This window comes from Triturus cristatus, chromosome 5_2 (assembly GCF_964204655.1).
Source record: "Triturus cristatus chromosome 5_2, aTriCri1.1, whole genome shotgun sequence".
Taxonomy (NCBI): domain Eukaryota; kingdom Metazoa; phylum Chordata; class Amphibia; order Caudata; family Salamandridae; genus Triturus; species Triturus cristatus.
The window spans coordinates 451,815,029-451,841,609 of record NC_140588.1 but is presented as its reverse complement, the minus strand read 5'-3'; the positions used below and the strand labels follow the sequence as shown (position 1 = coordinate 451,841,609).

Here is a 26,581-nt window from a genome sequence, read left to right as displayed (position 1 = left end):
TGGATTTTGTGTAGAAGTGTTCTAGTGTAATGTGTGCGGTGTAGGATTTTCAATTGCACCAGCTTGAGCCTGGACGGTATTGCGGCCTCCCTAGGAGACGCAAGTGCCTCTTGCCAGTCTGCATCATCCAATTCACCCACATCTCGTTCCCATTTGTCTTTGAAGGCCGTAGTGGGATCTGGGTGGTTCTTTATTAATTTCCGATACGTCTGTGAAATGGCCTTCTTTGTGAGGTGGTCTGTGAGGAGTCTATCTTCCAATGGGGAAGATTCCGCCAGTCTTGTACCTTGGAGGATTAGAGTCGTGAGTGCATGTCTGATCTGGGTATACCAGAATATTTCGATGGGAGCCAGATCGTACGTGGTCCGTAACTGGGCGAACTGAACCATCTCCCCTTTTTTCCAACGATCTCCTACCCTGGAGAAACATATCGGGTCCCACTGCCTAAAACCTTTTGTGTTACGCAAGTTTTTTGGAGTCCCAGAGTGGCATGGCCTGCGTCGTTACTCCCTCCCACCCCATCAATCGTTGCGCCTCAAACCATATTTTAATAGTGTGTTCTGTTGGACCGGTAAGGGTACCTTTCCTAGCCTTGTTATAGAATGCCCCCATGATCCCTGCCGCTCCCAGGAGATGCCTATCCATGAGGTATGCAGGGTCATCCTGTGATATGTGAAGTCCCTGGTTAATAACAAAAAGCTGTGAGGCCCAATAGTATAATTTGATATCAGGGAGGGCAATGCCGCCGTCATACCAGCTTGTCATGAGTTTATGGAGGGCTATGCGCGGCGCCCTGCCATCCCATAGTAGAGTGGTCACTTCTGCGTTTATTTCCATGTGTACCTGGACCACAATTTCCTGTCACCCTCATTCCAACCAAGAAAAATCTTCTGGTTTTTTATGTGAATTGCCAAACTTTATCTTGTGATTGGTCAGGCTACAACAAACTGTTTATTCAGTATCAGTTCTATGTACAGTCTTTAAAACTCTATGTCCCCCTATACTTTGAATTTTTTGACACCCTTGAGCACTCCTTTTACACGTTCCCCTTGGAACAACCTTTACTCCTTTTACGACCATCTCCATTTTTCTGAACCATGTTGTGTCTTTTATCAATTGAATAAATATTAATTGTTTTGTAAATTGGTTGTTGCACATCTTCTATATTTTTGCAAATCCAAATGGTTGAATATAAACTGTGAGCTGACATTTGCTAGCTCTGAAATGTTTAAACTGATTATTGTGTTAAACAAAATAAGTTCCTCTTGAATTATTGGTCAAGGACCATTGTTCTCTTTATCAATCAATGCCCAGGTCCAAGGACTTAATCGGGTTACCCTATTGTTTATAATGGCCATTTCTTTGCAGCAGAATTTTAAAAATGTAAATATATGATTTGTCAGCCAGACTCTGGTTTCATGACTCTGTTTCTTGTGAATCACCCAATTTTGAGGTTCCCGGGGTAAATTGTTTCTAATTCCAGCACTGAATGTCACACATGAATGAGGTCTTCGTAGTGGTTTCATGATGAATTGGCCAAAAAGATCAGCACCTACAGGATAACAGACTAACAGAGCCATTCATTCCCCCAAGTTCTAACAGCACCATATGTAAATGGTATGACTTGTAAAGGGTCACACTCTTTATTTGTGTTTCTGCCCATCTTTCAATTTCCATAAACGTTTTTGAAAAAACACCACATCGGCAATTCCTGTGATCTGTGCTGTTGGTTTGTGCTTTTTTCATGCACTGACCCCTGAATATAACAATATAGCAGGAGCACCTAAGAAAAGAGGTAGGTGAGCCAAGAAACTAACAGAGAGAGTTGAACCAAAGTCGATTGAAGGGTTGGCTCTGGCTCTAAGAGCCCGTGCACGAGCTAAGTCTTGAAAATGGTTGGAATATAAATCATTCAACAAACATCATGTTAGAATATGATATGGTTCCTAAAAAATTCAAGAAAGAGTAATTCTTTAATATGCAGTTGGAGCTTCCCTTAGTACATCAGAATATCTGAAAAGTATTCATTAAAAGTGATTGATTTAAAACATGACCTGAGAAACAGGCAACTGCATAGCCGGAGCAGCTACTCGTACAGCGGACCTATTGCAGGCCTGTTGCACTACAATAAATAAATCCAGCAGTGGTCGGGTCAGGTAAGTGTGGTGGGGCACGGCATGGGATGGGATTTATTTATTTGTTTAATTTTTCCTATTCCGTCATCTCTCAACATCTCCTTGGCCCTGCCATGACCCACCCCACCACGCGAACCTGCACCGAGTGTCGCTGAATAAATGCTGAGTACAATACATTAATTCCTGCATTGTGCCACCAAACGCTGCAGCTGCATTTGCTAGTGATTAATTTCTTTCAGTTTTATGTAGCACAAACTCGTCAAAGACACATTCATTTTTATTTTAGACAAAGGGAGAGTAAGTTATTTGCACAGGGTAATAGCCTGGATGTTGAAAATGCACAGCGTGGCAACATTTGCTCAACGGTTTAATAGGAGTTAACACTGCCTCTCTTCCCCCTCAGTCTTACTGGAAGAGGAGGGACAGTAGTATGTATAAAGTGCAGTTTAGGTTAACTTCTTATAATCCAAGCCTTTTGAGTAAAAAGATGCTCTATAAATGATAATATGACATTAAATTCGATTGAGCTACACGGGCGAATTCCTGAATAACCCCTAACAGTTCTTTAGACTCTCAAAATGATTACTTTTAATTTGCGAAAATTTAAGCGAATATAAAATTGCACCGCTGTCACAATCCCCTTTTACTTGTAAATTACAAATGCCCAATTTTGAAAAAGGTCTGTACTGTTCATGCTGTTACACATGAAAAGTCAGCCTTGCCGCATATAGGTTATGAATAATTAAATTAAAACCAAAATCTCTGCTTCAGGACCTTAATACAAAGAATGGTTCTTCAAGTCTGCCAGATAGCAGCAGCAGCGTGAGTCATTTCCTCAACTATTAAGCAGAAATTGCACATATAATTTGCAGCAAAAAATAAGTATTCTATGGGTTGGCACATTTGAATGCATGGGGCACTGGCTGGGTGCCCTTGTCAGATGACTAATCAAATAATTTATTACTGAAAGAACTTAAATGATTCACGCTCCCCGGCTACTACACTTCCTGGGGATTAAGAATATCCTGCCTCCTGTTTAAAATGAACCCTACACGTGTGACAAGCAAGTTTAGCTGAAGATTGACCATTTAGAAGATTCCACACACGTCTAGGAAGAAAAGCTCTGGATCTCATAAAACATTGCCTTACAGGCAAGCTCTTCAGGAAAGGATTTATAGCTACTTGAGAGTGCTGGTGAATAGGGGACCTCATAAAGGCTTGCTTTAAAGGGCTAGCATTTTGAGTACAAGTCCTGTCGGAAGCAGTACGATTATGTATCGCCCATTCCTGCACAAACAAATAAAAGCCTTCAATCCCCTTTCATAACTCTATAAAAAGAATGCTTTGCAATCCGGAGGTTTACAGGGAGAGGCAATATTTGAAGGTACAGTTCATGACTAATAAATCACCATGCATAACAGGATTTCCTTAATTATTTAAACTGGCATTGCACAGTTAGTCATAAGGAGAACGCCTTGCATTTCAAGGTGTTTTTTTTGTCAAGACTTGCATTCGGGTATAAAGGTTAGCATTGATCTTGAATCTTGTTATGGGGGATTTCTATACTAGACCCTATACTATGACAGGAAGACACTGAACATACAAGATGCTCACATGCCAATGAGCAAAATTTACCAGTCATAGTTTTTGAAGACCAGGCTGATGTATTCAGAACTGGTCTGCGAAACATGACCCCCATTTCCCATGTTATTCGCAGGCCACGGGCAGTTAGAACACCAGGACCCGGAGACTAGGGAGTCATACCCAGTGTGCCATCTACCACTGAATTTCATCTCGCATAATACATTGGTATCCTCCTTATTGAACTGGGTGTGTGATTTTGGAGAAAAATTACAAACAATAAATAGCTTGGGCTAATGATCCTTAATTTCAAAGTCAGATCATCAAACTTTCCCAACTCACCAACACTGACTTGTTTTTAAGTGAGGGGCTATGAGAGGTCTTAGGGTGAACCACCTCGAACACTCAGATCTATAGTTTTGTGTTTAAAATGTCTAATGTCTGATTACATACTAGTGCATATGTTACTCTGATTTGTCCTTCCTCACCCAACACCTCACAGACAGGCTCTGCACTGAATGATGAATGGGATGACGAAGGAGAGATTAGATTACTATAAATAACCATACGTCTTCTGAACATTATCTACTCATCTTCCTTCCTTATCCCTATCCTTCTAGGTGTCAATGACTGGACACAATGAAGCTCTGTGCACAGATTCTTCTTGATTGCACAAGGAAAGGGTGACTCTTCCCCGCAGCCAGAGTCACACTGCACATAATATACAGATGTCTCCTAAGAAGGTTCACAGTTAGGGGTAAAGGTCATAACAATGGCAAAACAATCCTCCTTTGCAATCTTGGTAGTTCTTGATTGATGGTAATGAATTATTGCTGCTGTTGGAAAGAAGGAACCAAAACAACCCTGAACTAGAGTTGAGAGCCAAGTATATATCTTCCAGAACAAGAATTCAGGCAGGAGTCCAGCCACAAGCAGAGCAAAAAATCAAGGACAAATATGGTAAAAAGTGGGCAATGAACACAGTGAAAATAAGGGAAGGAAATGAGTTGTGAAAATTAATCTCTTGTCAGTAGCTCCTTAAATATAGTCCAAAAAGGAAATTACACCATAGGAAATATACAAGCTCCAGCTTGGATTGCGAACTTCAGACAACAATCAAGGAAAAGCCAAAGGGTTCTATAGAAGGCCAACATCTTCAGAGATATGGTGTCTTGTAGGCAAGAGAAAAAGCCCTATGTTTGCAGGCCCTCTTCTCTGTGAGCTTCTAGGTCCCCTATACCACACCTCAAGCCAGCACTCCATATGTTCCCTGGAACACATCTCTATCGACTGAAACACTAAAACACCAGTATAGTTTCAGCGGTGAATGGAGAAACATCTTCCTTTGTGCTAAACTCAGAAGCAAAACATGTGCAGTCTCTACACGCACTGACCACAGAAACCACCTTCTCATAACTGCACATCACTGCCTCAAGTAAGTTCCAGGCACAGACATAATACTAGTTGAGGACATAGCCAACCTGCAGCTGAGGCGTTGTGAATTCCTATTAAAGTAACCAATACAATTACCTGAAATACGTGCCACACTGACACTTGTAACACCACACATGTATTACTCATGTGAAACCACAAAACCATTGGCCCACCTCTCTCACAGCAAGGAACGTCATTAGGAATTGACGTATGTGGAAATACCCATATAAATACTCTACATGTCTATAAAAGAAACTCAATATGCCTCTAACTGAGAGGCTGCAATGCACTTGGTGGTCCTACAGTGTACATCTGTTCTCCCTCTCTGGAAATCACATAGGAGGAGATCAATTAACAAGTCCAATGGCTAAAAATACCAGTGGCTAGTTTATTGTTTCCTAAAAATTGTTTTGCACTGTTTGCTAAGCCACTCGGTGTCAGAAGGCCTGAGTGATGCACCAAATTCCCACAGCCTGTTGTGTAATTTAGTTTTGGAAAAACACAGAATGCACAATTTCCTGATATGTGTGCAAACAAAAAGTGACCTAAGGTAGAAATAACAGGCCGAGCCTAAGCCTTATGGTGTCAGCAAATAACTTGTTATATTCGAAGGAAATTATCAAAGTATTTCCCAATCATCTTGTGGTTGTGAAAACCCTAAAGACCCTCTGTACCTCCCATGGAAACATGTCAAAGAGGTTAAGGCCACCAACTATATCGCAGCCATCAATGAGGCATCCAACAGAAGAGAAAGCTTCATAGTAAAAAAGGACTCTATTATTGCCCACTTCAGTCTGACACCTTAAACAATCAAAAGAAAACTGCACCACCATGAAACAGCCATACCTACCTCAATACCACTCTTGACCCTTTGCTCATGCAAGAATGCTGAGTTTCTCTCAGCTCACTGAAAGGCACATCAGACGAACACAGACAAACTCATCCCTGAATCGCAAACTCATCCCTGAATCGCTTGTGAATGTCTTCTTTGGTAAAGCCCTTCCCTCAAAATTATCAATGCAACCCTGTCCCAAGGCATCTTTTCCAACTCCTTTAAGACTGGAAACATTGTGCCAGTAAAGAAGAAACCAAACCTTGACCATAACAACCTTACAAATTATCAACCCATTAGCCACTAGCAATTGCTGGGAAGGATCATTGAGAAGAGAGTCACCACTAACATCAAAGAAAAACAAAGTGCCACATGCTTCTCCAGGGCCAGCAATCTGGATTCAGATGCCACAGCTGTACTAAAACAATCAGCAATCAATAGATCAACAATGATTTCCAGGTAACTGATAATGGCAACCCTGTTTACTCATCCAGTTTCATCACTACACAACCATCTGCACCTTGGATCATCAAATCCTACTCCACACACTCTCATTCGTGAGAACCGAAGATGACAAATACCCATTGCAATCGAAGAGCCAGTGTGAATTTCAGAGGGATTATCATGGAAAGTTTGTGGACAGTGAGAAGTATTGGTGTATCTGGGGCCTTTTGTGAGAATCAGAGAAGATTAGACTAGACTTGTTAATTTCTGTAGTCTGAGAAAGACCAGTCTGTCAACCCTTTTTCTAATAATGGGTGAATGAGTAATTTGCCATGCTAGATTTACAAAAGTACTTGAGAAATTTGAGAACTTGATGAGCCTGGAAGAGGCCCGTAACCATGACGTCCTACACCAAGTTATGCCAAACCTTTTCTTACTTCTTCTGACACATGAGAATGGCATACAACCCATTGTTTCAAGTACTGGCTTTTCACCTAGGCACCTTTTCACAGGAGACAGTATGGTGTAATGAACATGCTAGACAAGTGCTTCCCAAACATTGTAGTACAGCAAACATTTGTGACTCACCTAGCTTTACTGGACATGAGGAGGGCGATTTTTCTAAGGTACCTAAAACATCATGTGGTAGTGTACTGTCCTTTACAAACATCACATTTTCCATTGAAATGGTCAATAAGGATCTGCACAGGCATAGTCTTACTGATAAAAACTATATTGCACACAAATGATAATGTAAGGGAATTAGGTTTCAGTGAATAATTATCATTTGTACATCACCAATATAAGTGATTTGATCCTATTAACATCTCACTTCAGAATTACAAAACAAAAGTGCTTATTTTTTTCTTTCCTAACTGCTGAATGTGTACAGTTCATTTAAAGGTATTTACATTGTGTTGTGTGTCACAAAGAATTACATCCTACAGCCTTTCCTTTCCCTGTACCCCACCAAAATTACCACATAATTCACTTTACTTTCTCTGACTGCAAAGTGAGAAGAGTTTGAAAACACCAATTCCCATGTTAAAAAATAAGCAGCAGCAATTTGTCAGAAGACATAGCCTTGCATTTGACCTCTGTCTTTGAAGCACTGCAAAAGTGACAAGATAAATACAGAATTTAAAGGCATCTTCATTTATAGCTTGAACTTTCGCAACCCACCAAAAATCGACCTGCGATGGAAATCCTCCACTAGATCAAATACCATGTTTCAATAAAGCAAATTTAAAAACATAGTTTAGGCACAGGCAAAATATTATTGTACACAAAGTTACCCAAAATACATACTTACAGTAATAAGACCTTAGAAATGGTAAGCATCCCACTCAGAAACAATGTCTTCTAATCCAATGAGGAAATCTGCCTCCAGATGCTGAGAACTGTACTGGGTCCTGAATGTCTGCCTTCCTATGCTCAACTATTTACAGTGTTGCTAAGGATTGGGTGGGCATGGTGTAAAAGCAGTAAAATGATGTAGATTTTTTTTGATCTAAGCACCTCAATGATGTCATAACAATATGGAAGTGAACACAAACCAAAGAGGTCCAATAAATACCATAACTAAACAGGAATTACTTTTACATGGGGAGAGCACCCACCTCACAAGATCCACAGTATACCAATTGGAGAAGTCTGGAGGAAATCCCAGAATTGCTGTAAAGTGAGAATAAAGTATTTGAGGAAACAAAGACCCCATTGATGTAAAAAAAAGACTAAGGAAAGAATCAAGACTAAATCAGTGAATCATGCAACAGATAAAAAATGAATTACAGTTATGATTCATAGCACCACAGCGACAGAAAAGTTGGCTTTAAAAAAAAATGGTACATGCTCAGATTAAATGCTACATGAGATTGTTGGGAATGAACCTGCCATAAACTATAACATTTGAGCCCAATCAAAAATATATCCTACACCCATCACAATTATGCTTGAAAGAGACTGGAATATTTCTTTTTCTCCACCTGAAATTTGAAGAGAAAAGCACAGTAATGCATTTGATGTTAAATTCCAACCATTAAGACTTGTGTGGAAGCCTAAGAGAGAAATAAATCAAGATTATACTACCAGTAGCTCAATAGATCAGCTTCCTATTCATTAAGCTTGTTACAGGCTACTGACTCAGTGTTGGCAAGGTGCAAAGGATATATTCTGCATATGTTTACACAAATATATATTTGGCTTGTTGTTCTTGATAGTATGTTTACCAGCTACACCATAGTTTAATGCCTCAACAACCTTATGGTACACTTTGTAATTGTAGTAATAACTCGTAGTCGCACACCTCACTTCTTTCTGTCAAGAGGTTTATTATCAAGAGACAGGAACCACCTAACTGTGTGTGAGCCAGGTACAGTTACAATAACGACTGTCAACCACTCAAGCGCGGATGTTGACCATGTCATCAGAATGTTCATATGTCATATCAGTCTCAGCCCAGTTGAGACAGCCTAATAATATTATGACAGTGATATTGTAGCCTAGGGTAATGTTAAGACGCAAGACTCCCCGGAAATTAATCAGAGTCTACAAGCAACTCCATTGATGTGCTAATAATGTTACCATAGTTTCATTGGCACTCTCATCGATTGTAAGATACAATCAATAGACAAGTACGCTATAGGGAATTGAGGAAGTATTTCTTTTGTCACATGATTAATAGGTTTTATTTTGCAATATCCACAGTTTTTGCTGGGAGGTGAAACAATAAATAAACTTATTAAAAAAAGGTTTAAAAAACAGGTACAATTTGTTCCATATTTTCCTCTAAACCTGAGGTCAAGATAAATATTTCTCTCTTTTGAGTCTCACATTTCCAAGAAACATTGGCAATCCCAATAAGTCTTGCAGATGGGTGAGCTACTGGCTTTGCCAATTGGGTAGAGGTGGACAACAGGAGTGCAGCTGGGAGTCAACGGGACGGTTAAAGAAAAAAGCACTACGAAGCAGCCAGCACTAGACACATCATGGCGCTTTTTTCCCCCATACGGCAATTGGGGGAGGGGAATAATTAGAAGGGTCAACAAGGGGGATTGGAGGGAAATAAGCCAAACGGGACAGGGCATGAGGGGAATAAGCAACATGTACTGGGTGGGGAAATAAGCAACACGGACAGGTGAGTGAGGGGAAGATGCAACACGGATAAGGGTGGCAGGGGAATAAGCAACACAAATGAGGGTGGGAGGGTAAGAGGCAATATAGATGGGGTTGGAAGGAAAAGAAGTGTGATTGAAGGGTTGGAGGGGGAAGAAGCAACATAGATGGGGGTGAGAAAGAATAAGCAACATGAATGGGGGTTGAGAGGAGAAGAAACAACATGGACGGGATGGGGGAAAAACACGATGGTAGGTTGGAGGGTAAGAAGCAACAGAGTGGGGAGGGGAAGAAGCAACACGAAGAGGGGGTGGGAGAGGAACAACAACAAGTAAGAAACTAAAAAAATAGTGAACCAACACATCATGGACTTCAACCTTCTGAACATCCACCAATTGGGTTTCAGACCAGGCCATAGCACAGAAACAGCCATTCTGCATATAGTGGACGACGCCCTCCTTGCTCTTGACCGCAACGAAACCTGTCTACTAGTCCTGCTCGACCTCTCCTCAGCCTTTGACACGGACAATCACGACAAAATTCTAAGAAGACTAGAAAATAGGATGGGTTTATCTGGCACAGTCCTTCAAAGGTTCAAATCCTTTCTGGAAAACTGAAGCAATCGTTCATGGTGAACAATTATCTTTCTCCCTCCTCACCGAAACCTCTAGGGGTACCATAAGGCTCTACCCTATCCCCCACCCTATTCAACCTATATGTCGAACCACTAACCGAACTACTGCAGCAGGCGAACATAGCCTACCACATGTACGCGGAGGACACTCAACTTTACATCAAGATCGCATCCATTGAAGACATGAAGATGATAAACTTGGCACTTGAAAAGACCGTCTACTGGCTAACAACCAACGTCCTCAAGCTAAGCTTGCAAAAACAGGATTTCTTCTTATTCCCCCCCCCAATAACTCCTAGGAGACAAAGGAATGGACCATGTTGATCACTGCACTGAACTGCACGCCAACTCTGGTGGACTCCACCAAATCACTTGGAATTACACTAGATAAGAACCTTAACATGCAAACACACATCAACCTGTTAGCCAAAAACGCACGCTTTCACCTCAGCTAGCTTAGGAAAATGAAACCTTTTATCGAGAACCCGGACCTCAAAACTGCAGTTCAGTCCTTAGTCATCTCAAGACTGGAGTACGGAGGCACCACCCTTGCGGGGCTTCCCAAAATCTCAACCGCCCCTTTAAAAGCCTGTCTCAACGCCGCAGCGAGACTCCTAAAAGGATCTAGTAAGTTTGACCATGTATCGCCACACCTGAAAGCACTCAACTGGCTACCTTATAAAGCTCAAATCCACCTAAACATTGCATGCATCACTCACAAAGCGCTTCACCACAATACTCCCCAGTACCTATCCCAAAAACGTACCTTTTCTGGAGGATTCAGACATTCTAGGAGCGTTGATTATTTACTCCTGAAACCCTCACGTTTCAACAAGAAAAAAACCTCTGACAGAGCATTCTCCGGAGCAGCACCAAGAATATGGAATTCGCTTCCTCCCTACATGAGGAAAATCTCCTCTACTCCTCTGTTGAAAAAAGAAGCAAAAATCATTCCTTATGTGCAAATTCCTTCCGTAAACTATCACACGGACCATTCCAGGTCTACACCCTTAAACTTGCCTCCTCTATCCCTCTAAGGACACCCTCGCTGCTCATGACCCATAGCTCAGAAATACTCTCACGCCCGCGACCCTCCCAACTTTGTAAAATTTGCTGATTTATTGTATGCTATATTTTGCTAATTGTTTTATTCGTACTGTGCCCTCATTGTAAAGCGCTCTGATACCCTACCATGGGTCTGGTCCGTGCTATAGAAAACTGTTAAAATAAATAAATAAATACATAAAAATAAGGGCATGAATTAGAGTTTGTGAATGTGTTACATGTCATAAACGTGACGGTTGTCCTGCCCAGCTTAATATTAGTGCCCATGGATATAATGCCCTGTAATGTGGCAGATGGGACATCCATCACATCAGTGAACGAGTAATCAGTCCGCCAAACCCTAAATCAAACTCTAAATCTTTTCTAAACCGCAGGGTTCGTTTTAGATCTCTAGAGTTTATAGACTTCCCACTTTTTTTTGTCAAAATTAGAATATTCTATAACCTATATGCATGAAGTTCGAAAATGCTGATGCAACCAATAAATCTCTACCCTTCACCTTCTCGTCCGTCTTGCCCCCTTCCACTTTGTTTCCTTTTACCCTCACCCCCCTCAGTACTTTTGTACCCTGAATGTTTACCCTCTCCTCCCGGACCCCCGCTCTCCCTCAGCTACTGACTGCCTCTTAAAGCTCTATTTGAATATTTACCTGTCATTTTATGCCCCCCCCCCCACCCCACCCCAAGCAACGCCCTATTTAAAGGCACTGGACATCATGTAAAATTGTCTCCCACTGATCAAAATATATCACATTGATTGCTGACTTCTGCTCGTGTAACCCCGTGGTGTACTTGTGATGTTCTTTTGGTTCTTATTTTGTCTATATCCATGTGTAATAACAATCACAGTCTTGGTACTTTACGTGGCACATGTTTCTTGTTCCCTATGATCTTATCTACACAATGTTGTTACTTCATCTGATGTTTTACAGTGCCTCAGGTATACATAGCGGCATATATATATGAATACAATACAAATGCATATGTAAAATAAAAATTCAAATTTACCCTGACCATACCCATCTACCATGTTACTGCACAGACTTAGAAACTCATTACAGAAAAGTGAATTGGTAGACATATTATCATATGAACCTGACATGAAATGCTGGTTACGTAGCTCAGATATAATAAATATGCTATTCTGGAGTAAAAAAACTTGCCGCATGAGTTGTTCGCCATAAAATATTAATGGTGCACGTTTTAGCACTCTACGGGAGTATATGCTGAAAACGGTCACCTGCAGGCCCTTTTCAGGAAATTAATTACGCTGCTTTGCTGCTTTCCTAATTAATGACAACTTATTCAGAACACGTCCTACTCAACAATGCCCGTCAGGAAATGCATTAGTTGTCCACGTGGTGAAGGCAAATTGCCAAAATATCCTGCCCGCGTGGTGATTAAGCTGGACACGCATCCTGTTGCGTTATGGTCCTTATATATATATATTTAATCTATAAACCCCCGAAAAAAATCCACATCTGATCATGGGCACTTTTTGTCCCTCTACTAGTTCAGGACTTTTCCAAATTTCCTTTATAATGAAGTGTTCACAGTTTAATCAGTTATTTTAGTTAACAAAGATTGGAACTGCCAATGCTCTGTGATTAGGTCTTATCCAGCAGCCAAAGAGAGGCATCTACACTCCATACGGCACCTATAGGAGATTGTCTGTGCCAAGAATGATCAAAATGCACTTGTTGGGCGAGCACAGGTTTTTGGTGGAAGCAACTTGTTTATGACCTGTTCTTGGCAACAGTTCTTCCTGAGTTAAGAAACAAAGCCTGAGGCTTGAAATTAATGACATCACATGCCTTCTCATCAAAGATCTGCTCTGACACTAGACTTCACTTAATGGAGAGCCAGATTTTCTCGAAGAGGGCCGTGAACGCTGGAGGATATATATTTCTCAAACGTTCACAAAGAGCAACATAGAAGCATACCTTAATAAATTGGCAAAGATGCGATGCTGTGGTTAATTTTCAATTTGTGTTTTTGGTGGCACTATACTGGCCATATTTTTGTGAACAAAGCAAAACCAAAGGGGCTGATGGACAGAGTGTTGAACATTGCAAGCACTCACCCCCAGTCAACTGATCTGGGTTTAATCCATCATCATTCTTTAGCTCACTCCGCCACCCCAGTTCAGACATGGCCATATGCAAATCAGCCTGACCCTGTGCCTCATGGGAACAGTCCAGCCCGAACTGCCAAGCCATGTCTTCCCTGGACCAGAAACAAGCATCCTGGTACCGGTTTCTGGCTAATCAGCCGTCATCAGCCAGGCTAGCTTGAATCCAGTGGCAAAGTGAGCAAGGGACCCATGTCTGGGCATACCCTGCCAACTTAGGGGTATGCATATTTGCATACGGCCAGGTCTAAACTGGGGTGGCATGGTGAGCAAAAGAATGATGGATTTAACCCAGATCTCTTGACTGGGGGGAATGTTTTGATTTGTTCTGCATTCCGTCCATCAATTGTGTGTCTTTTGCGTATTTTTGTGAACAGCACAGAATGAGCAGGGGAGTGTTAAGTCAAACTTTTAAGTGATCTCACTGTTTGACACAGAGGGTCTATGTTAAAAAATTGAGGCTAAAGGCATCAAATTACGCATCCTTGTCCTTCATAGATTCCCTTCACATCAATTCACCATTTTCTCAGACTCTCATTGCTCTTTTCTTTTTAAGGGGCAACACCACCAACCCTTGCTCCCTGCCCTCTTGATATCCTTCCTCTCTGTGCTTCCCATGATGCATCCGCACCGCAACCCTCTCCTCTCGAGGTCTTCTGAGGGTTATAATTGTTGACATTATTGGAATTTAAGTTTGAAGCAGCCCATTGTGAAGTTTAGGCAATAAAGTAAGTGTTGTTGCTAAGTTGCTAGAGGGCTCAGTAAGTATGAATGTGCGTTGTTTTACACCTACATATTGTCCCGGCACAATGAACAAAGCTGGAGGACAAACCGGTCGATCCTGTCCTTTCCGCATCTTACTTGCTGGAGCTGTCAAAGCTGAGGCTAATTAACTTAAGTGCACGTTTATTTACTGACCTAATGTAATCCAACTTTAAGAGTTCCCATTACAATAAATCAAATGTATTGTATTTTTTAATTGTACATAGAGGGCGAACGTATTGCAATATACTTTGTAGGTGTTGTAAATAAACTCTCTGACCCACAAAGAGATTATCAAAAAGATTTAATCTCGCAATCGCCGGGCTAGTCAGAGGCAATCCACACCAGGACAGTAGATGACTGTTGAGAGCTGGATTCATAGAATGTTCCAAGGCGAAAAGAAATGGAGGGGGAGGAGAGAAGTAGAAAAAAGACTTTGGGGAAGGGGGGGAGGAAGGAAGCAAAGGAAGATACAACACATTTCCTCACCTAAGGAGAAACTGGCACTAGGTGCATAAACAAATAAAACAATGTGATCAGAAAGCTAATGCAATTATAGGGTTGAAAAAGCAGAGGCGATAATAGCCATAAGGACAATGCCATTCGAAAGATAACGCACTAATACAACAGGTGAAGGAGATCCATTAATTGCAATCCAGTGTTAACACGTAAGTGATTATGAAGATTCAGGTCATGACATAGGGCCTGATTGCGACTTTAGCGGTGCATCGCTGGGTCCACTGCACCACCAAAGCCGTGGTCAGACCGCCTGCCAGATTAGGAGTTTACTCCTGTCTTGTGTGCTTTTTTTGGCATTTCCACAGCGGTGTCTCTAAAAAACGAGCACCGCAATTGGAACGTCAAAAACAGTTCCTGCACAGCATGGACTGAGAAGTCCATGGCCTGCAGGAACTGGTGTGCATGCACACAGGTGAGCTCATGTTGTGCCTCGTGTGCTTTCACAGGGCACAGTGGGGTCCCCTTTGTTTCCTCTCTGCCAGGGTTTTCATGGAGGAGGAACCGCCATGAAAACCCTGACAGAGAGAAAACTCCTAATATGCTTGGCATATTGATGCCTCTACACTGCCGCAACACCGCCAGGGAACGGCGGTTCCCCGGCGGCTGCAGCAGGGCTGTGGCGGTCCAACTGCCTGACTCATAATAGGGCATTTGGGAGACTGCCACTGCTGTGCCCCCACAAGTCTGGCAGGCCAGAGACCTCCAGATTCATAATCGGACCCCTAATCATTATGCCACGTAGGCGTAGCATGCACATTCCTCAATGCTGTTTTCCTGACTGCCCCTGATAAGACAGACACATGGTCTATGGGGATTTAAGCAGGCAGCACACTTGGTTGTACATTGACTCACTGTCCATGATACAGGTTTATCCATTCTCAAGGAGAACTGCATTGCAACCAACTGACTAATGCTCTGGGGATGAGAAAATCTAACAACATCACACTTCTGTAAAGTAGGTAACTTCACACATACCCAGACTCCCACACAAAATATACTTCTTCACGCCAGCATGCCCTCATATGTTTCTTTGTACGTTGGTTAGTGAGGCACAATTTTCCCCATAACCACATTCCCGATCACATCAGTAGAAACCCTTTTCTTCACTCAGAAAGGTGTCATTGTAGTTCTGGGATATTTCCCTTTAAAGGAAACACAGGGCAAATGTTGCGATGGCAAAGTCTTCTGCATGGCAATGGACATGCAACCTTGCCCTTTGTGCCCCAAATGTACTGAAAGCTGCATCCCTAATGCTGATTTTTGCTGTCATAGGCAAACACGGATCATGCGTGTGCACCATGACATAGGCCTGTCTCACAGATTAGAGTCTTGATGAATTGGGAGGGGTGCCCAAACCGTTACCATAATAGTGGTGGAAGGCAACTGCCTTCACCAGAAGTTAAGCAGTACAAGCCCAGTGGTGGCAGCATATAGTGAGTGATCAGTAGGAGTGAACAGATCCTTTTTACCTGTGTCACTGGAGTGAAGCCTACAGGCTCACTCGTTTAAAGTTCTGCTGCAGTGTACTTAACTCACCTTGACCTACATTAGTTTGGTGAGTAGTGCTGTGTAGTGCATGTGTGGAGAACTTGTGCTGGGTGTCTGTGCACCTGTGAATGGAACAATACAGAGATAATGCAGTTCTGTGCAGTGCGTGCATGGTAAATACAAGTTCTGGGTGTATGTGTGCCTGTGAGCGATACAGTACATGAGGGTACCGTGTTGTTCAGTGCGTGCATGTTAAATGCATGTGCTGGGTGTATGTGTGCCTGTGAACTGTAGAATTCATGGGCGACTCTGAGTTTCATTATGGGAGAACCAGGGCTGCATGCTGAAACATGAGGAGAGTAGGTAGAGAAATCCTCCCAGACAGATTTGTGTATTGCTCCATTCCTGTAAGCTGGGCCGGACACACAGGAGAGGGAAAAGCCAGGCTACATTGGTCTACTTCAAATGGTGGTGCTCTTTGATTCAGAGACAGGTCACAAGGAAGGGACCTGGGCACCTCTCAGGAAGGAGATGGGGCTGATAATGGAATTATAAGGAGTAGGGTTGTAGCTTTGGGCTAACCTTTTGATAAACATAACACTATGGCTGACATCCAGGTGTGAACTCTAGTCACTAACATGGCTTGTGATGTGGAGCTCTCAGCTTTGGAGTCACTCCTGCTATGACTGCTTTCTGGAGTAAAAGAGGGCAGAGGAGCGGGCACTTCAAAAGGAAGTAGACCCCCAACACAAACTTCAAAGACTCAGATTCTACATCACATTTGGTGTCTGGAAATGGACTATAAGAAGGGGAGTTTGAGACTCCAAAAATTGGCAATTGGCAAGCAGACACTCAGGCATGTCAAGGAGGAGAAGCTCTGCAAGACTTGTGACCAGGATTGAGGATCAAGCTCTCCCAGCTGGGTGAGGGGATATCACACAGGGAATCCAAGACCATCTACCCTGGAGCACTAGCACCTGCCTGCTTCCCCAGACCAGTGTGCCCTGTGAGGAAGAGAGCATTGGAGGGAGTGAGGTCCAGTGGGAAATCCTGTTGTGTGGGCTCCCTTTGCGAGGTTGAGGGACACCTGCTGCACGGATCAGGTCATGGCCCTTGTGCAGGCCAAACTCAGTGACCCCCATATGCCAGAGAAGGGCCGCCGTAAAGTGAGCCGTGATCATCGCCATGCCAAACAGGTGTTTGGCTGTGTACAGTTACCCCGTATGCCAGGAAGGGCTTCCATGCAAAGATTGCCAAACTGATTGGATTGTAGCCCATGTGCAGTGGTGAGCCTGTGAAATCACATGCCAGCAGGGGCCGCTACAAAGGAATTTGCTGGGCTGATCGGATCGTAGTCTGAACAGTGGAGAGACGGTGACCCCATATGCTAGAGGGGGTAATCGGGACCAGGCAAGAAGTGGGACCTGGTCGGGGTCGCCACCAGAGGAGAGAGGCTGCAGCGGGAAACCATGTGGACCCGCACCGTGACAGAGGGTCAGCGTCAGGACCTTTGCACCAATTCCCCCCCTTCCCACTCACCTTGGGACCGACCCTAAAACGTACCCACTTTGGAGGAGTCTCGATGAACCTCCGGTTGCTGCGGTTGCACAACCCTGATAGAGCAGAGATTATATCAAACGATTTTACTGGTAATAGAAATGATTATGACAACCTTTACACAAACAGTGACAAAATGTGTGCAAGATGTCATATTATGAAAAATTAACCCCAAATATAATTTAGATATTGCATCGTAAAAGCATGCATATGGTAAGATAGTGTTGGGATATATTATATTTTAACTAATAAAGATAGGACTATTAATCATGAATCATTATTTTCACTCTATTGTATGTGTTAGAATAATGTAGGAGGAAAAGCTCACGTTATGGATTTTTAATACTAATGGATTGGTTTTAATGTGAAAAAGCTACAAATATGTATTTCATGTTGCAATGTGTACACCGAAAATAACCAAACAAAAGTAGGTGCTACATGAATATACTTAAATGTGCTTTCATGAAACCTGTGTTTTATATATGTATCAGTTGAATACCACAAGCAAAAACAAGTATTTATATGTATTTTCTTATGTCATTAATGTTGACATTTACAAACATTTTAGGAGTACCCTATACTTACATGCATTAATTATGAACAAATTGAAATGTTTAATAATGTATTCTGAAACCATATGCTACTTTCCTATTGACGTGCGATTCACAATTTAACATGACATCTCCTGGACTGAATAGCGTAGTTGGAACAATGTTTGTTACACTGTGGAACAGCTGCTTGAGAAAGAGCACACATAATTTCTTTTGTTTCACTTTTTAAATGTCTTTTTCTTCAATGTGTCATATGCTTACATGACCTTAGGAAGCTGCGTAATTGATTTACTCAAGTTTTCCAGATTTGTATCCGCTTTACTGCTACATCATACACATCTACTTGGACTGACCAGTGGATCTGTTTGGTCTGGTGTCACCCCGAAAACCTTGCGAGTGTAGTTGCTATATTTTGGGATCTGGTGGGCGCAACAGCTTTCTTCCTGGATATGGGTTTCTGATCTTTTATTCAGATACCAATTCTGCTGTCGGGACTAGGACTCGTTGCTGCTGACTGTGGTCCTAGCGCAAATTGAACCTTCCGGATGAAGCGTTCTTGTTATGAAGTTGTAACTCTGTTGTTACAGCGACAGACTGAGACAGGTTGCAATCTTGACGAACTGGAACTGGCTACTTGGAGTTTCGCTGAACTTTCCTGAGAGTCTTCACAAGGCTCACCTGACTTCCTAATCCTATTGGCACATACGCTGTATGCGTCCAAATCTGCCTTGGCTGAGGAAGATTTTCCTCCATCATATTCTCCCTAAATCTAAGAGGTTTGGTATGTTTAATTAAATCCTTTACTAATTGATTATTCGCGATGTATGCACATTTTATTTGAATGCAAATGTTCTTTATCTATAAATGATTAACTAAGCTTTAAATTCTTAAATCTGATTCTGCTGTTCTGCGAGTGAATTATTGGTTTTGGGTTACTTATAGTCACTGTGGGAACTTTACTTAATTGAAATGTATATGAGTTGAAGATACAGTTATCCTATTCCTGATCCTCGTTGGGTAACTGTCCATTCTTCTAATATTCAACCCCTTTCAGCAAAGAACAGGATCCATCGGAGGACCAACTATATGTATAAGGTAGCGAGAGGTTAAAGTACAGTGCATCCTATGCAAGGGCCCAGTAAAGGCCACAGCAACCCTGTGTGAGAATCTGGAGGACCATCCAGTGCAGCCCACCTGGGCTGCATGCAGAGAACTCACCAGAACCAGGCGCTGATGCTCCAGCACCCGCAGAGGGGGCACACTCAGGAACTCCGGTCGCTCCGATCCTGCAGTGTAGGTAAGACTGATTTCAACCCAGGTGGCCCTGCAGGAAATTTCTTGCTAAATAACGCTTCGGTGCTAGAACACTTTTTAATCTAATACAGAGGTGGAGCAAACACTTGAGACTCAGAATACTAGCATGGCTAACACTTAATGTTGCCTAACGTGAATGGAGGAAAACCACTATTTTTAGAGAGCAGAGGGAGTGGGACATAGGAAACCACCCAAGAAACACTAGAGCACTGCCCTCAGGGGACTGTGTAGTTGTTTTATGAAAGTCGTATTTTCCTTTGTGTTGATAGCGGTTTAATGAAATAATTATTTTCTCATAAAAGTGAGTATTTAGCTGGACAATAGCTTTGAGTTGTGAGCCTGTGTCCACCCCCTATATCTCCTCCCCTTCCCCCGCCGAGGAGCCTTTGACTGCTTGACCCAGGTAACCACTGAAGAGTCAAGTGCTGCAGAGGTACTTAACCCAGTTGCTGAGGATCAATCGTAGGCCGGGCCCCAGAACAACAGGAGTAAAAGGTCTCCACCTCGACGGTTGGTCACAGTAACCTCTGCTTGCCCCATGGCCCTCCGAACTGGGTTCCGACAGGGCTACTCCCGTAACACTACTGGGTGTGGTGCAGTATGCTCAGACAATTTATGGAAAGGCTTTACTTGCTGGCACCACCATAATCTTTGCCCTTTGTTATGCAGTTGATCTGCTCTACTAACTCAATGGCATGGGGACAATACAGTGGAGTTTTAAGGTGGCGGACTGACATTTCGTTAAGAAACTCTTTTGTGAGCTCAGAAGCAAACTGCACACCATTGTCAGTTATGAGTACTTTCAGGATCTCTTCTTCATGGAAGACATTCTGAAAGGAAACAATAAACAATTCCATGGCAGCACGGTGTACACATTTAATTACCACCCTGCTGGTGTGATAGTTCAAGTTAATCAAGATTTAACACCAAGATAAAGTTTTTTTGTGAATATGTTCAGTAGGGTCAGGTGCCAATTGGACCCATGGCCTATTGGGAATTTTAGTGGGTGAAATGGGAGCTCTTCTTAGAGCATGGGTCATGTCACTTTCGGCATAACTATGACAACACTTAACCTTGTCTTCAATTAGTTGTTCTTGCCAGGCTACCAGCTGTTAGATCGCACCTTGCTTTTAGTCAAGCTTGGCCTACTTGACTCGTGTAAAAATCCACAATCTTATCTCCCTAACCACATGGAGGAACAATTTTATCACCCCTGCATACCACACAATCCACAATGAATAGCTCAGATCTAAATTCCCAGTATTTAGACGAACAGACAAGAAGTTCCTACCTAATTCAGGGCCAACTCTCCTGATTGCTAGTAATTAGCTCTTTCAATGCTTTATCTTCTCTCATGCTCTCTTCCCATTTATCTTTATTCACACCTGTGAATTTAGCAAGGACCATCTCATCAACGGTTTCCTCCTCGTGAACCAATTCAGTTTTCACTGGCCTATGGGTCAGACAGTCTTCAACAACATTTTGATACCTGGTAGATATGTTATCTTAAAATTATACCCCTTCAGGCCCAGAACCCAACGGTAGATCCTCAGTGTAGTAGGGACAGACCCTTTAGCAGTAACAGCATACACTGCAAGCTTGTGATCAGTCCTAATCATGAATGGCATTTCCCAAAGGAAAACTTGAAATGCCTGACCACCCAGTATGTAATCCAAGACCTCCCTTTTGACCACTGAGTCTTGATTTTTAAGTCCCATCAAAGCACATAAACCAAAATCTATAGCTTGCTTGTTTCCATCGCCTGGTTGTGTGAGGCGGCACATAGCCTTTTGCTGCCGGCATCAGTGGGCCAAAAAGGGGATGGTGATGGACGGAGCATCAGAACCAATCAAACACTCACACCCAGTCAACAGATCTGGGTTTGATCCATCACCGTTCTTTAGCCCACTCTGCCACCCCAGTTCAGACATGGCCATATGCAAATCAGTCTGACCCTGTGCCTCATGGGAACAGTCCAGCCCGAACTGCCAAGCTATGCCTTCCCTGGACCGGAAACAAGCTTCCTAGGACCGGTTTCTGGCATTTCAGCCGTCTTCAGCCAGGCTTGCTTGAATCCAGTGGCAAAGTGAGCAAGGGACTCACGTCTGAGCATACCCTGCCAACTTATGGCGAACAAAGTGGTACAAAAGGGGATGGTGATGGACGGAGCATCAGAACCAATCAAACACTCACACCCAGTCAACAGATCTGGGTTTGATCCATCACCGTTCTTTAGCCCACTCTGCCACCCCAGTTCAGACATGGCCATATGCAAATCAGTCTGACCCTGTGCCTCATGGGAACAGTCCAGCCCGAACTGCCAAGCCATGCCTGCCCTGGACCGGAAACAAGCTTCCTAGAACCGGTTTCTGGCATTTCAGCCGTCTTCAGCCAGGCTTGCTTGAATCCAGTGGCAAAGTGAGCAAGGGACTCACGTCTGAGCATACCCTGCCAAATTATGGCGAACAAAGTGGTACAAAAGGGGATGGTGATGGACGGAGCATCAGAACCAATCAAACACTCACACCCAGTCAACAGATCTGGGTTTGATCCATCACCGTTCTTTAGCCCACTCTGCCACCCCAGTTCAGACATAGCCATATGCAAATCAGTCTGACCCTGTGCCTCATGGGAACAGTCGAGCCCGAACTGCCAAGCCATGCCTTCCCTGGACCGGAAACAAGCTTCCTAGGACCGGTTTCTGGCATTTCAGCCGTCTTCAGCCAGGCTTGCTTGAATCCAGTGGCAAAGTGAGCAAGGGACTCACGTCTGAGCATACCCTGCCAACTTATGGCGAACAAAGTGGTACAAAAGGGGATGGTGATGGACGGAGCATCAGAACCAATCAAACACTCACACCCAGTCAACAGATCTGGGTTTGATCCATCACCGTTCTTTAGCCCACTCTGCCACCCCAGTTCAGACATGGCCATATGCAAATCAGTCTGACCCTGTGCCTCATGGGAACAGTCCAGCCCGAACTGCCAAGCCATGCCTTCCCTGGACCGGAAACAAGCTTCCTAGGACCGGTTTCTGGCATTTCAGCCGTCTTCAGCCAGGCTTGCTTGAATCCAGTGGCAAAGTGAGCAAGGGACTCACGTCTGAGCATACCCTACCAACTTATGGCGAACAAAGTGGTACAAAAGGGGCTGGTGATGGACGGAGCATCAGAACCAATCAAACACTCACACCCAGTCAACACATCTGGGTTTGATCCATCACCGTTCTTTAGCCCACTCTGCCACCCCAGTTCAGACATGGCCATATGCAAATCAGCCTGACCCTGTGCCTCATGGGAAAAGTCCAGCCCGAACTGCCAAGCCATGCCTTCCCTGGACCGGAAACAAGCTTCCTAGGACCGGTTTCTGGCATTTCAGCCGTCTTCAGCCAGGCTTGCTTGAATCCAGCGGCAAAGTGAGCAAGGGACTCACGTCTGAGCATACCCTGCCAACTTATGGCGAACAAAGTGGTACAAAAGGGGATGGTGATGGATGGAGCATCAGAACCAATCAAACACTCACACACAGTCAACAGATCTGGGTTTGATCCATCACCGTTCTTTAGCCCACTCTGCCACCCCAGTTCAGACATGGCCATATGCAAATCAGTCTGACCCTATGCCTCATGGGAACAGTCCAGCCCGAACTGCCAAGCCATGCCTTCCCTGGACCGGAAACAAGCTTCCTAGGACCGGTTTCTGGCATTTCAGCCGTCTTCCGCCAGGCTTGCTTGAATCCAGTGGCAAAGTGAGCAACATAGTTGGTCTGTTCAGATCAAATAGTCCCTGAGATGGGACTTATGTAATAGCCAATTTCACTTGTTCAAATGCACTTTAACAAAAAACGTTCCATAAAGACTGCACATTTTTCTTTAAGAGAAAACACATCTGTTCCAGTAGGCTGGCAAAGTTTGTAACGAATCTGGAAAAAATTTCAGCAAATTCCACAAAGGACTTCAACTCCTCTTAGTTGTGTGGGACAGGAACCTTTTCTATAGCTTTCATCAGGTCATTGTTTACATTTGTCTTTTTTCTTTCTTGATATACCTATTCCTGCTGGTCGACCACCTACTAGGCAAGAGATAGTAGCTCGACTTCAACAGCGGAGGCCATACCGGATGAATTTCAGTGGCTGGTGGTTCTGCAGGAGGAGGGGCACCTCAAGAAGCTTCTTACCGCCATGTAGTGCTCTTTTCTTTAGCTCCTTTTTCAATATTTGCTTTGGTGGGAGGGACTTGTGAGTGGAGAGGGTGGGAATTGGGATGAGAGTTGGGACCTGGACTGTTTCTTTTGTCTTTTTGTTGGACATGGTTGGGGACAGGGAGATTTGTTTGGGGAGAGGGGTGGGCCTGTTATGGGTGGAAGGGGTGGGTTTATTGTTAAAAACATAAAAGGGTAATAAATAATGATTTTACTTTATTCATGTCTCAAATCTTTTTTGGGTGTTTTACTTTGCACTGCTGCCTTTAGTGGAGCCTGTTTTTAAAAACATCTGCTTACAAAAGTGAATATCAGTTAGGTATACGGTACCCTTGTCCTACTACCCGTTGCAACTATTTTGACCACTAGGCAGGGATTGCCATTGCCTATATTGCCTACAGCAACATTCCAAGTTCTCTTACCTAAATAGATGAAGTAAGGGCTACTTACTGCACGGTTTCCCAAGGTGCCATGTTATGGTAGTGGTAGCAGTCACTCATGGAACATCCTCTCAATGGTCATTAGTTCTGCCACTTGCTCGACCTCTTTTGCCTTTGCCTCTGTACTGGACTTAAGCCCTGCCCTTTGATACCAAGTAAATGCAGAGGTTGTGGATGATTCTTGTGTTCCTGTTGATGTTTCCTCCGGTATTCTTGCTGCTAGTGTTGACTGCTTTGAGACAACAGGACTGTCCTCTCTGGAAGTTGAAGGCAGCACCACAGAACTTCTTTCCGTGAGTGGGACTCTAAGTTCCAGCTGTTGTTCTTCCAGGACTCGGACTCGTTCAACAATCCACATCTCATATTCTGAAACACTCCCTCTGGAAAAGGAATAGAAGTGGCCAGTATTTTATTAACGTGGATCCAGTATTGTGGTAAAAATGTACTCTCTTGAGGACCCAATGTCTCTTTGCAGCCTTGTATTCTCACTCAAGCAAAGGATTAAGGTCTGAACCAAGTTATATGCATATTCGTTTTCATCGTCCACAGCTGCAAATCTGTCAGACATGCCTTTTTACTGGTCCTTTAGCAGATTGAACAACAGGATAGTTTGACCAATTGTACTGTCCTCCTTGCTGACTTCCCATGTAAAACCCACAAAAGGAAGTCGCATCTCTGTCAGAGATTTGACTAGTTTCCATTGGTCCATCTCAATGGTCATGCTTTTAGTTACATCCCCTCCTCCTGCATGACATACTCATTGTTTGCTTTGTACTGCTCAAACAGATATTACAACATATAATAGGTTGAGTTCCAACGTGTTGGCCCCTCCTGTATGAGGGCTTCAACTGGTACTCTATTAGCAAGCTAAATGATCCTCAACTGCTTCCAGGCTTTAAAAGAATGGCTTTAAAAGAATAGCTAAAATGAGTGTAGATTCTTCTGCGGATGGTCAGTAAGTTGCTGACTAGGTCTTCTTTTTTTAGAAAGTCCTGCACAATGATGTTGATGCAATGAGCCAAACACAGGACTCTGAAATAGCCACCATCTGCCATGGCCTCAACAATATTACAGCCATTGTCCGTGGCAACAAACCCAATTCTGGATCGCAGCCAAACACCTTGCTGCTAAAGTCTTTTAAGATGTTTGCAGCTAAATAGGATTTCTCCATGGTGAACATGGCTACTGTTGCATGCCGTCGAACACCCTTAAAAGTATCTTCAGCACTGATACTACTTGATATCTGTTGCTTAACCCCCACAAAAGAAACCCAGTGTTCAATGATACACATATAATCAGTGGCTTGACAACGGGTCCACATGTCTTTCATCAGGTGGATAGTCTGAACAGCACTCTACTGTAAAGTTATTCCAGCCAATTTCAGCACATCGTGATGGAGCGCTGAAACAGCCACTCAGGAAAAGTAGGTCGTGCCGGGAACCTACCATATAGGGAAAATTGCACCACAAACTGTAAAAGAAAAAGCACTCCTTCCACAAAAGAAAAAGGGAGGCGGTCCAGTGCTAACATTTTAGTAAGCTTCCTGTTGTACAAATGTGCCGTTGAGCGGTTTCATTCATAGGGACCCTCCTGCCTAAACATGCCCATTATAATAGCCTGGATCTTTTTCTTTAGTGGTGCCACTGATGGAGACTACTTTAGGAGAGAACCAGGAGGTGGTAGACTCAATGTGCATCTTGGGGCAGTCACTTTATGCTGTTGTGTCTCCATCTGATTCTTGTGCCATTGGGAGGTTGCTGAGGCGGGTGATACTGGTGCACTGCTGGGGGACAGGGCTGCTTTGCATAAAGATATCACCCTGTTCTTCCTTATAACCTCCAATGTGATTGGAGGCCCTGGAGCCAATTTCCCTCTCACATTACCTTGACCACCACCACCACGTGCAGAAAGTTGATTAAGGTCGCCTCCCAGCAGAGTGTGTGATGCTTTTTCAAATGGGTCTCTTAGCCTCCAGTACCATTGTGTGTACCAAGCTTATCTCAACAAACACTAGCCATAAAGAAGGCCCAAACTGGGGAGGTGTACTTTTTATGTGGGCCACTGGTGACACTGCCAATGCAAGGAGTACTGGAGGTAGGTGGGTGTGTCGATGATTGGGTCTCTGCAGTTTGTGCTTCTACTGAGCTAGTGGTAAGCGCAGGTCTCAGTGTGGGCTTTACAAATAGAGAAGCTGGCATTGGCACCAGTGCCACATCCCTCAAAGCAGGTTAAATAGGAGGAGTAATGTCAGTCTCCTCTGTCCCAGCTTCTACAATGACTGGCTCGTCATCCTCACCTCTTCCATAATTGTAAATCTTTCAGGAACTTTCCTTCTCCTGATCCTCTCATGGCATGTCTCGGACTCAGCCGGGGTCCAATTTGT

The 26,581-nt window shown here is 43.5% G+C and overlaps 1 protein-coding gene across 4 annotated transcripts in view; it reads right to left on the bottom strand.

Annotated features, from left to right (window-relative positions):
- Positions 1–26,581, bottom strand: part of COA1 (cytochrome c oxidase assembly factor 1) — a 452,120-nt gene that overhangs the window by 157,319 nt on the left and 268,220 nt on the right. For 2 of the 4 annotated variants that reach the window (XM_085607408.1, XM_085607407.1), the window contains exon 6: positions 8,046–8,100. The exons of the other annotated variants lie outside the window; for them this stretch is intronic. The gene's annotated coding sequence lies outside the window, so the exon portion shown is untranslated. The remainder of the gene's footprint in view (positions 1–8,045; positions 8,101–26,581) is intronic. 4 annotated transcript variants of the gene reach the window in all.